Here is a 16,057-nt window from a genome sequence, read left to right on the forward strand (position 1 = left end):
GATTCGTTCCTGTTCCAAGGTTACCGCAGACAACAGATCTCGTCTAATATCCAGATCAGATGTGGATCATCACCTAGAGATGACATCTACAGCACTCATCACCAGACAGTCCTCGGAACGAGACCAGGGGAACCAGATGAACCTTTCACCTAACTGTCCTGTACTGAGTTATTTGGGGACAGTAAATCAAGCTGGACCATGACACCACTAAATCCAATAATGAATTGCCTCTAACTGAAGATTGAGTGTTTAACCTCATTATACATTACTGACACTATTCTTCTATTTAAAATGGTAAAGTAACCAATACACAATTGGTGTTGTTAAAGGCACTATAGAAATAAAGGTAACTTGACTTGATCACAGTGAGTCAGGACCTCAGTTTAACGTCTCATTCAAAGGCCGTCCTGTTTTGTACAGTATAGTGTTTCCATCACTGACTAAACTGGGTAGGGCTGTATATTGGCAAGGATCTAGAGATACGATACAGGGGTTGTGTTACAATATTTTTTGCAATACATTGTGAACAAGGCAATACATTGGGATATTTCTTATGTTAGGAATAGGATATAATTTTAGGAAAGTTGTTATTACACCCAACCTTATCAAAAAACCTTAGCAAAATAAATAATATTTTAACCAGTCACACAGTAGACTCTGCATTTGCGTTGATCAGTACCTGTTAACATTTAAACAGTTTTTGTTTTGGAGGACAACATTGGGCAGCATGAGGTAGAACATTTTGTTTAAATAAGTTAAACAAATTATCAGCAGATGAATCGGTCCTGAAAATACTGGTAAAGTCAGGTTCACTGTCGGGTCACTAACAGTGTAAACAAGTCTGTTTACATCTGGATTAAAATCAGTGTGACTCCTGTCTGTTCTGTGTTTTCTCCGAATGAACGCGTTTGATCAGAAACCGTCAGGTCGTGGAGCATCTGAGAAATAATGTAATTCAATCTGTTGATGTTGTTCATGCTGGTCAGTGTTTACAGTGTTTGCCTTCACACTGGATCATATCTCACCTGTGAATAAATGTCTAACATCAGACGGATGAAAGTCGGAGGTACGTTATAATTTTAACGCAGCTTTATTTTCACTTGCCGAACACTGATATACTATCTATTATTGATTCATTCATTTTAATTTTCATATCAGCCTAGAAAGTCACAACTTTTCATTGTCCACCAGTCTTAGTACAGGATATAACTACAGAAGAGTTAAATGGGACAGATATCCAAACTCTTTGGTCATTTCTGAATACGATGCTACTGGTCCAATTGGATTCAATAATGTATGCTAAGCTATGCTAAAGGTGCTATCGCCAGACCCAGAGATCGGCTGAATAGATTCAGAAAAAGTAAAACTGAAGTTGTTAACTGAGTTGGAGAACGAGCCTATTTCCAAAAAGCCACGCAATCTTTTATTTCACCCCCTGCGACGTCAGACGCAAAAACAATCATTTAGAAATAAACAACAATAAAAGAAACCTGAGGAATTAAAGGGGGTGAGAAATTCATGACCATTCAGCAAAACACGCAGAACAAAGTCAAAACAGTGTATAAAGGTGCAGCGTGAATTGAGCTTCACACTGGATCATATCTCACCTGGGGTCAGAGGTCATTGGATCATTGCTAATTAAAGGAGGTTTATTCATGGAGCGGTCACTCTTCAGAGACACACAGCTGCGGTCAGGAGATGAAAGTTAGTGTCACAAAAGAGAAGGTCTGCTCACATGCAGAAACGTATTTTAAAATTGATTTGTGTGTGCTGAAATACTTCTTTGCGTGAAGAATATGCTCCACAAAACTCACCCGGGAAAAATCCACCCTTGCGTGTTTAATGTATGATCTTTTAACATGCAGAAATTTAACCCCATATTTCACAGTGTGTGTGTGTGTGTGCGATGAAGCAAGCAATGCAAAAGTATGGCCTACCTGGGGTCAGAGGTCATTGGGTCGTTACTGAATAAAGGAGGTTTATTCATGGAGCGGTCACTCTTCAGAGACACACAGCTGTAGTCAGGAGATCTCTCTCTGTTCTCCATAATGAGAAACTGACTTCACACCTTCGTATGGAAACATAAGAGAAGAAATGTTTGATGCTCTACTGACTGTAGTGGAAGAAGATCTGAAGCCCTTTCAGAAGAAGAGCGGTCATCAGTAGTGTTTACGAGGTGATGTGTGTGTGTTTATAGGACAAGCTTCAGATCTTTTCATAAGTAACTTTAAATATAAACTGATGGTTGTCATTTTAAGTTTTAAGTTAATCGATTTTGTTTGATATTTGCCTTAAATCTGCAGACGGACTGTTATCTTTGGCTAGTATTAATTTCTCCTGAAAAAAAGCTATGTAGTGTATTCCAGCTGTTAAGAGACTAAGGGATAGTTAAAGTTAAAGGGATAGTTCACTTTGAGATTCTAACCATTCTAGTGTGTCAGAACTTTCTCTATGAAAGGAAAAAAATCAAGCACAGAGAAATACAAATTAAACCATATTAGGTCATTAATGTATCGTTACGATGGGGTAAGGTTTAATTTAGATTTCTCTCTGTATGTTTTTTTTCTTCTCATAGAAAAACTTCCCTATACTGACCATTATATGACTGACGGACTAGAATGGTTTGACTTAAAAATCTCATAATTGGACCACTTTAGACTCCCTAAAACGATAAACTCCACATTTTAACTTTAAATATAACTATAACTTTAATATCCATTTAGTAAGACGCTTCGTAATGAGGCTAGTTTCCTCTTTTTTTTGTAAAATGCAACGAAACAGTATAGTTAAACGTATAGTTAAACGTGACATAGAATGCATTAATACAATATTTTAAATTGTTTTCTGATATCTACTTAAAAAGTGTGTGGCTAAGGTAAGGGCTAAAAATCCTCCAGTAATGGGTTTCATTATTTTAAATTATTCAAATACTTTTCTGGCGGCTATATCGTCGGCTAATTATACTGTAAATAAAATGCAGGCATCAGGGAGCCGCTCTTAACCTGCTGGGTCCTTAACAATGCTTTCAAATACATGGCCGCTTTTTACTTTCACTTTCGTTTTGGAGATTTTCGATTGCGAGGACTCGGTTTATTTTCTTAGAGCGCGTTATTTGCTTTCCTGAACACAGACACCAGCCTATCCGTGCACTTCACATCCCCTGAAGAAACTACATCTACTAGTGATCCCGACTGTTAGGTACATTTCCAGAATAAATGACTTGCGTCGAAAGAAGAAGGAAACAAATGTGTTTGAGGTTCACTGTTTGCGTTCAAAATGTACAAAATTCATAACATAACCAAATACATGAATAAATTTTTCTGAATCAATAAAGTAAGTCCTATAATAAGTGTTCATGTCTGGACTATTTTGGGCAGATAGCGCTGCGGAGGAGCTCAGTGTCTGCGTGATCCGTCATAGACGTAAACACGTGAAGTAGTTCCGGCTACAATGTTCTTCCGCCACACACTCGCAGTTCTGTCTATTAATACGCAGTTTTGTTTTAATGGGTTTTTCTGTTTACCATTGGCCCTTTTGTTTTGTGTTAGTTGTCTGAGCGTTAAAAAGCGCCTCCAGAGTTCACAAATCATTCGGTTTCTCTCCAGATCACCCGTGAATCTCCGCGGCCTACAGAAGCGCACTGTTTATTGTTTCAATCTATATCTCCTATACTTTATTCTATATTCTATAGTCTGTATCTTAATCTCGAACAAAAGCAGAATCTCTAGGGCTCTATATCATAATAATCTTTAAGATATCCGCTTCTGCACGCGTCACAACTCTATTATTATTGTTAATGTTCAGAGATCGGGCTTAACACGAGAAAATCTACAATAATACGAATCTACATGAGAAACTGATAATAAACGTACCTTAATGGGATGTTTATGGCAGATATTTATCATGTTTCTCTTCGTAATCCACACAAGAGAGCGTCGAGTGAGGAAGACTTCTTCTTCTTCTTCTTCTTCTTCTTCTTCTTCTTCTCCTCCTCTAGTGAGTTTAACAGTGGGGTGGTGTTTACCGCCATCTTCTGTCCCGGAGTGTGAGCACGAGGTAGATTTTCTCTTTTTCAAGGCCGCTGTAATTCATGCTGCAGTTATTTTATAAAAAAGTTCCAGTATTTCTCCTATTTCCTCTAAACTCGATCAAACAGACTTTCCTCCTGCCCTGCTTCAAGTTACGGTGTTCTTATCTGTTTTAATGACTTAGTCTGCTGATTCGTTCCCGTGTTTCACTGCATGCACCCCTACCCATAAAGCTGCGCTGCACTTAATACATAAAATAATCAATAGACTACTTTAAAGATGAACAAAGTAAAGCTTTCTTTTCTGAGCTCTCTCTCAAACCATTCAAGTGGATTATATTACTGTTATGTCCACTCTTAAACTCCCTGTTATTCCCCATTTGCCTTGTCTCTTAGAGTATGTGGTATTAATATATTCTTGTGTATGATGTTTATTTTTATCTTCAATTTTTCTTTTTTAAATTCACCGCGGCACGTCCTGATTTTGCTCGACGTGTGTCTAGATGACCCTGGGACAGCATTTTAATCCAAAAAATGTAGTCTTGACCTTATCTCTACACCTAAACCTAACCTTAAACATGAAGAGTAATGGCTAAAATCAGAGGAAGATAGATGGATGACACTGATGTACAAGCACCAAACACCGACTGTAAACCTAAACGTTACAGAAACTGGTTCTTCAGATCTGATTGGTTCATCAAGGGACGAGAAAGACACTAAAATCATTCAACAAACTGCAGGTTTGAGACACTTTTTGCTCATTAAAAAGATAAAGAATAAATGACAAAATAATAATCCAATTGCTCTGATGTTTATTTGTTTTACGGCACTGGCAAGTCTTCATCAAACAAGCTGAGAATGACTTTTCAAGCAGTGTTTAGAAAGTGAGGAAGACGGAGAGAGGAAAGATGGAGAACGTGAGAGAAAGAGGAACGAGGAGGAGGTCGGGCACGCTTCTGAAGACGGACTCGGACGCTGCGCTGAACACAACAAACCCAGGCTGGTCGCTGCCCACGTGAGACTTGATCCAGTCCTGGTACGGAGAGACTCTGGTGAAGACGGTGGGGAACGTGGGGTCCGCACACTGCATGCCAAAACTCACAACTCCAGACTGAATCCACAGAGAGCCTTTCCTGCTCACCATTGGACCGCCAGAGTCTCCCTGCGTCCACCAAAACAGCATTTATATCTTTCACAGTGAACTTCTGTCACAGGCACAAATACTCTGCAACAGCTAGTGTATCAAAAGACAGAGTAAGAGTTCATGACAAGCTGGAGGTGTAGAGTTTGCCATCGGCTTTCATTTCGATTAAAAAGAGGTAAGTGAACTCTTACCTGACACGCACCTTTTCCTCCCTGATTTAACAGTCCGGCACAAATCATATTGCTTGTGATGCTTACGTTGGCGCCTCCATAAGCGTTTTTACAGTCGCTGTCGTTCACTACCGGTATCTCCACCTCCTGAAGAACGTCAGGCAGGTCGGTGTCTGTGACGCAGATCGTTGCCTTCAAAAACATCTCTAGGTGGTTTACGGTTTAACCAGCAGGGACGTGTTCACTCACCGTTAGGTTGCAGTCTTCCCCATCCGGTGACCCAGCTCTCTGTACCCGCGGAGAACGTGCTGTTAACCGCAGACAGACACACCGGCCCGATGTAATCAGAGAAAGACACCGGCGAGGAGAGCTGGATCAGCGTTATATCGTTGTCAAACGTAGAAGCGTCAAAGTCAGGATGGTCGACGTTTGAGTCGCTGTCCTGTTCGCCTCGTAAGGATTCGGTCGGATTGGCTCCGACGCCCAAAGTACACCACGATATAAGATGCATTGAACCTGTAAAAGAAGTCTGCTTTAGTCCCACTGCAGTCGATTTACAAACGCATGGCACGCTTCACTACATACCACCGGAAGCAGTGAGCTGCAGACAAAACCCAGTCTTTGGTGATGAGCTTCCCGCCGCAGACATGGCCGTAGTCGATGCCCTGGAAGACGAGATGAATGCTGACCTGCCACGGCCAGCCCCCCGCCGACGACCCTGCTGTTGAGAGGGGCTCGACCGCACACTGACCACAGAAACCAAGAGTTGAAAATACATGATCTTGGAGCGGAGTAGTGGAGCATAGCGCTGACAGCGTGGAGATCATGGCTTCGGTTCCCGGGGAACACAAGTAAATGCAGTCTGCTACATGCACACATCTACATTTAAAATATACTTCAGAGATCGACTGAGATGTGACACATTGTTCAGTTGACAAGAATAATACAGTATGTGTTTACGAAAAACGCCACGATTTAAACGTAGAAATGTTTTTGGATATTTAAGAGACATACTTGTTTATCTGGAAAACAATGCTACAGTCTGTTATTCTGTCTTGAAAACGGGTGTTCCGCCTGTTTTTTACGAAACCCCGCCCACTGCCGGTTTACCCAATCACCTCTCGGAACGCCCGGGTTGCCAGTTGGCGGAAAAACAGCACTTCCAAGTCATGGAAACGAAAGGGTCTGAGCGGGAATCTGGCAACCCGTGCGTGCGTCAGGTCTGAGGAGGATAAAACCGTCTCGACTGCACTACCCAGTCCACCTCTCAGGAGGAGTCACACAGCACCTCTACAGCGGCGTAAAACACATACTGCGTAAACCTTGCGTTACTTCTTTCACAAGATCTTTCGATTGCTGTCGGTGTGAATGCAACACTGGGAAATATTTTGCGCTAAATCGTCGCAGTACTGTACTTTTAGTACTAAAGCGCTGCTAAAGGAAGTGAAGGATGTGTTTTTAAGGATAACGTGCAATAAGTCAGTCGTCTCTGTGTGTGATTAGTGAAGTAAGGCATGCTGCGGCGTGTTTTCTACGAACAAACTCTTAAATAACGATCAAATATTGCGCCATTGGCTTTAGACTAGGTCTGAGTTGGTCTGTGGAGTGTATTTTCCTCTTTGTTAGACCAGCACACACACGGACGCAGATGGGTGCCAATGCATTTTCAGTTTGATCAAAGCAGAGCAGGATGGGGAACGAGTCCTAGCTGAACCTCCGGGGTGTAACAGGGCCATCACGTCAACTCACCATCTAACTGACAGACTGAACCTGTGTGGACAGACAAAGACAAAGTAAGCAGAGATAGGAGCTGATGAACCGGTCTGACTCGTCACTTCCCTGCTGCTTAAAAATGACATGATATCAAGATCTTTTACCTCAACGGTAATGCTTATAGATTTCAGCCCGAACGCCTGTTAAATCACTGCTAGGTGACGTTCTACACGCAGTGCGTTTGTGAGTTTGATTATTTCTGAGCTTGACGGCCATAAAACATTAGAGAGCTGCTGAATAATGTGTGTGTGTGTGTGTGTGTGTGTGTGTGTGTGTGTGTGTGTGTGTGTGTGTGTGTGTTCAGTCACGATACAGTGTGTGTAAAAATATTCCCTTTTCTTTTATGCCCATTACAATACTAAGTAAAAATCACATTCCATGGAAATATCCTTACATCAAAACATATATCTATGTCCTATCCCATCAATCCAGTTAAAGTCGTCTTGAAATGAAATACATAAACTATACATTCGTGAAGAATTTCATTCTGCTCTCTCCTGCGAAAACCAAGCATTTAATCGTAAGTTTCTCCAAGTTTGTTTAGAAAAAGTCTTAGGACTTCACGTTTAACACACGCCTGACCTCGTGGCGCTGTAGGGGAGCGTTTACCTGCTGCGTAGAGAAGCATGACTCCGAGACTCAAAGCCGCGTTGAACTTCATCCTTCTGCTGTTTTGGGATCTGACAGACGTTTCTCGATCGCCAGGAGTCTTCTGAAATTAAAAGCACGACTGCTCTCATGAAGAGTGCTCTGTCTCCTCCCCGCCACCGCTTTCATTCACAAAGATGAAGTGTTATCCCTAAAGTCAACTTCATCCCACCGCTTTCTGAGAAGAAGAAGCATGAGCAGCACAGAACAACAAGAAAAACATCTCTAATCCATCGTTCTTCATTCTTAATTCACACAGACATCATGAAATACGTAGAAAGCTTGTGCCTTTAATCCACCACACACCTTCATACAGACAGGACTAAATACAGAAAACATGTCTGTAAACGGTAAAGTATACTGTGATCAAAGGGTTTATGATTTATATATTTTGTTTTTTGATTATTTTTTTTATTTTTATTATTAAGTCTGTGGTTGGGTCTGTGCCTTTTTTTCCAGATTACCTTCATTTATTTTTTTAGTTTGATAAATACCGATACTAACGCTGCTTAATGCTCAAAGCAGCAAAACTGTTTCAAATTCCTGTCAATATAATTTAGATGTTGTGATAAAAACACTGACTGAGATGTTTCTGTCGGCTGCTTTATATGATCTGATGATTATATTTAAACTCAGCATCATTTCTTTATTTCTATCTAAACATTTATATGTTTCTTCCTATGCGTCCACATCTTTTTTTCTGTGCAGTTCATTGTTGCTGTATTTCTGTAGAAGTGTGTTACTCTGAACACGACTGAGACCGGACTGAGAGTCTATCTCTGTCATAACATCTTGGTAATAGATAATGAATAAGACACTTTTCTCCAAAGAAAGGTAACTGCGTGATCATGAACACGGCTATCTAAACCAATCTTTTATATTTGTATTTCACAGAAATGTGCTGTTCATGCAGACAATCAGTGAAATTTCAGAACCACTGAACTTTCTAATAAAATGCACACTATTTACGGTCAGATGATTACAGCATGACCCACACCATCAGTATAACACTGATACACTGATATTTTAATGCTTTATTGGGTGGTTGTTCTGCACGCTTCATGAACAAACTTCAGCTCATCCAAAACACAGCAGTCTTTACTAGAACTAGGAAGTATGTGTCCCGTCTCTGGACTCTGTGCTGTTGTTTGTCTTGTGTCATGTGCTCTCTGTGCCCTACCTTCCTTTGCTATTAACTGTATTATTGTCTTCAGCCGTGTCTTGTTAATTTAGTCAATTTCCTTGTATTTAAGTCCTGTGTGTTTGTATTCAGCTTGACGATCGTCAAGGTCCTCATGTGTGGTGTATGTTCTGCCTTCCTGCCTGTTTGTATATTATTATTTTGCCCGTTTAAGAGGATTATTTTACTTGTCAAAGTGCTCCTTACGCTAAACCACACCAGTGACAGTATGATCATATTAGCCCGGTTCTGTCAACACTGCACTGGCTCCCTATCAAACATCAGATAGATTTTAAAATCTTATTAATTACCTATAAAAGCCCTGAATGGTTTATCTCCTCAATACTTGAGCGAGCTCTTATCACATTATAGTCCTGCACGTCCGCTGCGTTCTCAAAACTCTGGCCATTTGATAATACCTAGAATATCAAAATCAACTGCGGGCGGCAGATCCTCTTCCTATCTAGCACCTAAACTCTGGAACAATCTCCCTAACTCTGTTCAGGAGGCAGACACACTCTGCCAGTTTAAATCTAGATTAAAGACACATCTTTTTAACTTAGCCTACACATAACACCCCAACACACTTTTTATTATTCAAATCCGTTAAAGGATTTTTAGGCTGCATTACTTAGATCGCACACTCACACACACACACACAATTATTAATGAAATAATAAAAACTTCTTTAAATTCTATGGCCACCTCCTGGACTCAGCACAGCAGTGATGGGTCGTTCTTGATGGCTGAACAAACTGTGTTTTTCTGGGTACGGACAAAAGCGTGAGAAAACCAGTTTGTAGAGTCAGCCCTGTTCTTATACAGCTACAGAACAATCAAAGGTTTGTAACTATTCTTATGCAGACACTATAGAGGCATGACAATCAGTTATAAGTCAACTTTATTTACTGAAAGCAGCTCTTCTGAGTTAAACAGGAAACTCAGTTCATAAATCATTCGAGCTGAGCAATACTCTTTTTCTTTCAGAATGATCTTGTATGAGGTTTGAGTCACGCATCCTTCACAAAAACAGATCAGTTTTCAGCTCCTCATTTAAAACAGATTTGATGGCAGTGTTTTGTGCTGCTTGCCTTCATCATGGTTTCTCTGTACTATTTTATTTATATACTGCATATTTAATGTAAAAGAGTTTAAACAAGTGGTGTGGACGAGTCGTAACTTTTAACCTTTTATATTAACATTTTTAAAATAAGACAAAAATAGTATAACTATAATTTGTGACACATATATAATTGCTGAAAACATGCTGAAAGCTTCAAAAAAATTATATCTAAATATATAACATATATATAAAAAAAAAAAAAAAATATATATATATATATATATATATATATATATATATATATATATATATATATATATATATTAATCAATCATTTTTATTTATATAGCGCTTTTAACAACGCAGGTTGCATCAAAGGACACACACATATATATATTATTTTACAGCACCTTGCTTTAAATGTAATAAATTTGATGTAAAACGTCTGTTTATTCACAAAACATATCTAATTCTTCCACACAACGAAGACGTGAATCCCAGAATCCTTGTGTTGAGCGAATCATTTATTTATGAAGCTCATGTTCTTGAGAACTTCATTCTGAGACTCGTTTTCTGTTCATCTGATGGCCGCGTAAGTCACTGTATCATTACCATCCTGAAAGAACAGCACAGATGTGCTCCGTCAACTGCATATTTATTATTAATATTAATATTAATTTTTATTTATCAGAGAGTCAAACTACATCTCAGCAGCATTCAGAGAGAAATGCTTATCTGAACGGAGAAAGATGAAGAGAGCGAGCTGCTGTCTGCTGTACTCACTCTGACTGATTTTTCTGTCTTTCCAGTGGAAGAAGACACTTCAGAATACGTCACATCATCTGTCCGCTCCTAAACATCAGATCAGAGATCAGGTTTAATAGAAGAGAGCTGTAGTGTGTGGATCAGGAGCAGGACTGAAGTGATAGACTCACATGGTCTCCAGCGGCAGCAGGAATCAACACGTCGATTGTTTCATACAGCGCTTTGTGTTCGTTCTCACCTTTGACCTTCAGACCACAAACAAACGCCCGACTGAGCTTTAAACACAGAACTAGAATCTAAATCACTTTCAGTGCTGAACTCACCGCCGACTGCCCAGTCCCTCTTTTCATATCTGGAAAAACACAAATATTTATGAGAAAACACGCCAAACGCTTCCGATTTGACAAGCGGCGAGATTTTGTCTTTCATTCTGTTTTTTGGAAATTCTCAGCAGGATTAAACTGGTGTTCGTCGCAATTGCATGATGTTCTCTCCGTAGTATCACTCTGAAGAGGACGTATGTGTTAGCGGATCTCAGCTGTTAGTAAACTCACCTGCTCTTTTCCTGTAGATCAGGCAGAGAACGGCAGCGAGGAGAGCAGCGAACGCAGCGGCAGAAACAGAAACCACCGTCACTACAGAAGAGACTATGAACAGACCACAAGCAGTGCTTTTAATCATCTGAAACATGCTATGATTTATAAGGAGAGCTCGTAAGATGGAGCTAAAAAGAACATTATTTAGTTTATTTAGTGTAATGCAACGTGCAAAAAAACACATTATTTTCCACATACTGTATATCTTTGTTTCTCCTCTAAGCCCCGCCTCCTAAAACGGGCCGATTTGTGCAAAGCTCATCGTTCTGAAAGAGCGAGGTGTTCTCTGATTGGCCATAAGACAACACTACAGCCAGAATTATAGCTCCGCCTTCTTTCTTGGAGTGAACATATGGGCGGAGAGAAGTGGGGGCGGGTTTAAACGAGTCGTTTAATGGAGTGTGGACAAGTCATAACTTTTATAAAGTTCTGTGAGGTTATATATATAACGTATCTAAGCACTAACAGCTTGTAACACGCAAAGAAACACTTGAAATCACATCATATGACCCCTTTAATGAATGTGTAATTTATTCATTTTTTTATGTGAAACAAAGGTTAAACGAGTATGAAAAATGTGTTCATGTTATTAGATTTTTAACATATTTTGCTGACAATTGAAAGAAAACCGTGGAAACTCCTGCCTTATAACGTCATGATCGTATCTGAACTTTTATCACCACATCACATGAAAAGTTTACTTTAAAACAAATAAATAAAGCAGATCTTCTTGTTATTAGTGATTTGAGTTTCTCCGTCAGACCTGGTTCGTTCTGCTTCAGTGATATTAAAGTTCACTCCTAAATCATCTTTTACTTTATCTTCAAAGCATCCTAGATGTATGTGACTTTCTCCTAAACTTAATAAAACGTCTCTAACACGGCTCCAGGAGGAGAATGAACTGGAAAAATGTAGGATAAAAGAAAATATTTCGTCTCCTCTCGGTTTATACCGACATTTTTCAGTGCTTTGATGCAACCTGTGTTAAACCTGTTGTTATAAGCGCTATATAAATAAAAATGACTATTTTTTCTTTACAAATCCTAGGTTTGTTCTTCTGACTCATGACTCATGGTTTTGTTTGGTTCTCTCTCTGCGGTCATCATTAATCATGAAACACAAAGAGTCTTGCGTCATCCGTCAAGACCGCTTCTGCATACCACAGAGAAAAGTGTTCATCGCTTCTGAAATACAGATATCTATCTTACAAAAACTCATAGATTGACTACAGCTGCTCTTTACCCCGCGGCCATGTGAGGGACGCTTTATTTAGTTCACATATACTTTATTTATCATGTTTAATGTGAACCGCCGGCCTCCTGCGATGATCGAGTTTAGAAGAGCCAGGGCGGTTTTTAATAAAACTCAGATTGGACTCCTCTGAAAGAAGAAAGTCACACACACCTGAGATGCTTTGAAGGAAAGTGAAAGTTTTGGGTAAACCAACTATTTAATGTTCCTCAGCCTTGCTGACATTACAAGACTGTGAGGTGTTTCTCACCTGATCTCCTGACAGTGTATGTGACTGAGGTCTTGACTTGATCTCTGTGAGTAACTTCACATCTCCACTCTCTGTTGAGATCTTCATTCAGGAGTGTTGTAGTCAGTCTGATGATACAGTGATCTGATGAGAATAATATCTGATCTCTGAGTCTGATCTCTTCAGTTTAACACCAGCCTGATTCACCCAGAACACCTCAATTCTCTGAGATCTGATCCAATCATCACAAGAGAATCCAGTAAAGTACACATACAGCTGACAGGAGAGAGTCTGTGAGGATGATGAAGATGATGAAGAGACTGAAACACAAAATAACACACGCTCTTCAATCATTGTCAAAGTCTTCTTTAAAATTGACCACATCAGCATGAAAAAATACCCTGAAGAACATGCAGAAAAACGTAAGCATTGGTTTGTTGTTGCTTGCAGGTATATAGTCCATAATCTTCTTCTGTGATGTTCTTGATGTTCAGAGAGCAGTCAGACCCCAGACTCAGTCTCTCATGTCTCTCTATGTCTTTCTTCTTTTCTCCATCACCAATCAGTTCATCTGCTGCTGAGAGACTGAACCTGTTATAGTTCCATGTAGTTGATCTACAGTCATGAAGAGCATTATTACAGGACAGACGGACATTTTCACCAGAACTGATGAACACATGAGTCTCATCCACTCCATTGATACCTGAAACACAAGCATACAGAGGTATATGTCTCAGTGACTCTCTTATAACACAGCAGTAGTGACTATGAAGGGACTGCTGTGACGAGTAAAGATGTACGCTGATGCAGATCATGTGTTTCTTACAGCAGCTGAAATATAGTCTTCAAGACTTTAAAGGGTCATGTGAGATTGTAATGTTCTAACTGTAAAAAGTACAGCTGTATGAAAGCAGAGGAAGGCTGTGACGGGTATGAGAGAGTCAGTGATATCATAACCAATCTTCTTCATGGAACTGAATCATTTGACGGTGAGTCAGACTCAGATAAGCCTGGTCTATTTGGTAACTTGTTCATTAGAAGCCACCAGTTCATTTATGATGTGCTGTCTGTCTGAACCAAAGAAATAGAACCGATCCGATTTTTTTCCACATCGCACTGAATCTAATCGAATCAAAATCAGATAAATGGCGCTGCATCGTATCACCAGCTGCTTCATATCTATCTATCTATAACGACGAGCTGTTCGAATCAGAAACACACTTTTAATGTGAGGATGAATCGTCGTTAGTGTTCATTAATGACACAAGAATAAACTGTTCATGTTCAAGTGAACTCGTTCTCAGAGAAACAGAAGATTTCTTTACCTGTGAGAAGTGAAGAGAGAAAGATGAGTCCCAGCAGACACAGATCACACTTATCAGACATCTTCTCTTTCTGACCGTCTTCCTCTTCAACTCTTTCTTTAAATACTCTCAGCTCTTCCTGTGTTCGTTCACTTCCTCTGATCTACAGACGGGGAGCCGAAGATCTAGTGACTCATGGAGAATGGAGAAGTGTTGCTCCACATTGCTCTCGTAAATATTGAGGAAATATGTCATTTGTAGAAGTTGTTTTGATATTATGAAATCCAGATGCATTTTCAATGGCTATGACAGTAACTGCATGAAGGTAAACGGATGGGTTATATGTGTACGCTGCACCTAAAACATTAATGAACCGTTGGCAGCTGATGTGTAATATGTGTCTCGAGAGTCCTGGAAAGGGTTAGATCCGAATCAGAGGAGCTAGCGAGTAACACAGATGGCATCTAATTCACGACAGCATCCGCTCGTCTTCACTAATAATACGTCTTCAGTGTAATGTACAGCACACTCATACTATAACACAGTGATCTGATACACGTCTTCTCTGGAGAGCCGGTGTTGAGCTTCCTGCTTTGATTCCTATAAACAGTCCAACCATAACCATAACCAACCACTACCACGGAGCAGACTCGTTGTGAAACATGTTCAGTGTGAGATCTGCTTATTAACAGTTCTGTTAGTTTCACTTCTTTCGTTCAGTCTGCATGACATAGAAATAAAATCATTCAATTGAGCCACACACAAAATAATCACTGCATGGTTTAAATCTATACATGTATTCTGTGATTTATTGCAGAATCCTGTGTGGAACATGTATGTTTTTATATGAACTCTCTCCATGTCTCAATGTCAGCAGAAATCACCAGTCTTTCTGGAGATTAAGATTTAGATGTGAAATAAAATTTTGCCCATCAGCATCCTCAGATCTTTACTTAAATGGGTGATTTTTCTGTGTTATTTAGACAGAGACAGGAGGATAGTGTCTAGATATCACACTATAGAGACTGTCATGAATGAGGGGTCTGAGGCGTGTGGATCCATTCGCAGGCTTTTATTGGCTGAAGGCATGGTCAAAGCAGGCAGACGTGGAAACACAGCATAAGTATAAGAGGCAAGGCAACAACAGAATCCAAAAACAGGCAGAGGTTGGGTCAGGCAGCAAACAATCAAAGAATCAAAGACAGGCAGGGTTAAAACCAAAGAATCGGTGACTAGGGAATCGCTAGGCTAACTAGAAGCAAGCAAACAGACAATCAATCAATTCAACCTGCAGGTGAGAGGCCTGCTTCAGAGTTTATAGTCTTGAAACAGGAAGTAGCAGGGGAAGTGATCACAGATCATCCAGAAGTAAGGGCTCCCTCTGCTGACTTGGTGACAGAGACTGCTTTTAGAATAAAAACCAAATTAAAAGCAATAATTTAATTAATGTTCAACAAATAAAAACTACCTATAATACAAATAAGCAACCAATAAAACTTGGCTTACTGAATTTTAGATCACTTTCCACAAAAGCACTTTATATATATGATTTGATCAAAGATCAGAAGCTAGATTTGCTTTGTTTGACAGGAACCTGGCTAAAACCTGATGAATATATTACTCTAAATGAATCTACCCCCCAAAATTACTGCTATAGAAATGAGCCACGTTTAAAAGGTAAGGGGGAGGTGTGTTGCTGCAATTTATAAAAGTATCTCAGTATTTGATAAATCGACTGCGGGCGGCAGATCCTTTTCCTATCTAGCACCTAAACTCTGGAACAATCTCCCTAACTCTGTTCGGGAAGCAGACACACTCTGCCAGTTTAAATCTAGATTAAAGACACATCTTTTTAACTTAGCCTACACATAACACACCAACACACTTTTTATTATTCAAATCCGTTA

At 39.8% G+C, this 16,057-nt stretch overlaps 3 pseudogenes; all 3 read right to left on the reverse strand.

Annotated features, from left to right (window-relative positions):
- The window catches only part of LOC122331701, a 111,478-nt pseudogene extending 107,483 nt beyond the window's left edge, over positions 1-3,995 (reverse strand).
- Positions 3,996-4,904: 909 nt separating this feature from the next.
- On the reverse strand, positions 4,905-7,775 carry LOC122341280 (annotated as a pseudogene).
- Positions 7,776-10,525: 2,750 nt separating this feature from the next.
- LOC122341281 lies at positions 10,526-16,008 on the reverse strand (annotated as a pseudogene).
- Between the last annotated feature and the right edge of the window lie 49 nt (positions 16,009-16,057).

The sequence above is a fragment of the Puntigrus tetrazona genome, chromosome 3 (genome assembly GCF_018831695.1).
Source record: "Puntigrus tetrazona isolate hp1 chromosome 3, ASM1883169v1, whole genome shotgun sequence".
NCBI lineage: Eukaryota > Metazoa > Chordata > Actinopteri > Cypriniformes > Cyprinidae > Puntigrus > Puntigrus tetrazona.